Below are 708 nucleotides of genomic sequence, written 5' to 3'. Positions count from 1 at the left end.
CGCCAAGCTCACGCCTGCTTCAACCCCTACCACCAACCTTGCCGCCTGCTTCAACCCCTAACTCCATATCACCATCTCCGACTACGGCACTGAGCGCTTCCAGCATAGCGATTCTTCCCCACCGTTGAAGCTTACCTCAGCGACGCCTGCGCCCGCGCCACGCACAAGCTCAAGGCCGAGCTCGGCAAAGACAGAAGAACCTCCCTGTCTTTGTTGATGACCATGCTGACGACCACAAGGAGGTCATTGACGACTTCTCTAGGACCATCCTGTGGAGGTCATTGACGACTTCTCTGGGACCACCATGTGGAGGTCATTGACGACTTCTCTGGGACTCCTACTTTCCTTTCGTCCTAGGCGAGGGCCGCTCTATCACCGTCAAGAACCGACATAGCCACCTCTTCACCAACAATGCCAATGAAAGCTGGAACCCCTACTAGGGGAGTGAATAGCAAAAACCATTGACAAAGAATGCTTGGTTTGCAGGAAACACATGTTTACATTTTTGTGCCAAAATTCAAATTCTGCACCTATTTTTTTCTAGAAAAAACTGATTGGTGGCTTAGACCATTTTTAGCGTGACTATTACAGTTGGGACCTGCAAATGGTGACGTAGCATAACTATTCACGCGCAGGCTCCATTATAAGGTGACAGACCAAAATGTTTTCGTCAAAACCGAACGAATCGTTATAGGGTCAAACCCCTAC

The 708-nt window shown here is 49.7% G+C and overlaps 1 pseudogene; it reads left to right on the top strand.

The window, feature by feature from the left end:
• Positions 1–708, top strand: part of LOC119339965 — an 18,369-nt pseudogene that overhangs the window by 13,315 nt on the left and 4,346 nt on the right.

The sequence above is a fragment of the Triticum dicoccoides genome, chromosome 7B (genome assembly GCF_002162155.2).
Source record: "Triticum dicoccoides isolate Atlit2015 ecotype Zavitan chromosome 7B, WEW_v2.0, whole genome shotgun sequence".
Lineage (NCBI taxonomy): Eukaryota > Viridiplantae > Streptophyta > Magnoliopsida > Poales > Poaceae > Triticum > Triticum dicoccoides.
The sequence above is the reverse complement of the archived record's forward strand: the minus strand, read 5'-3'. Positions and strand labels throughout refer to the sequence as shown.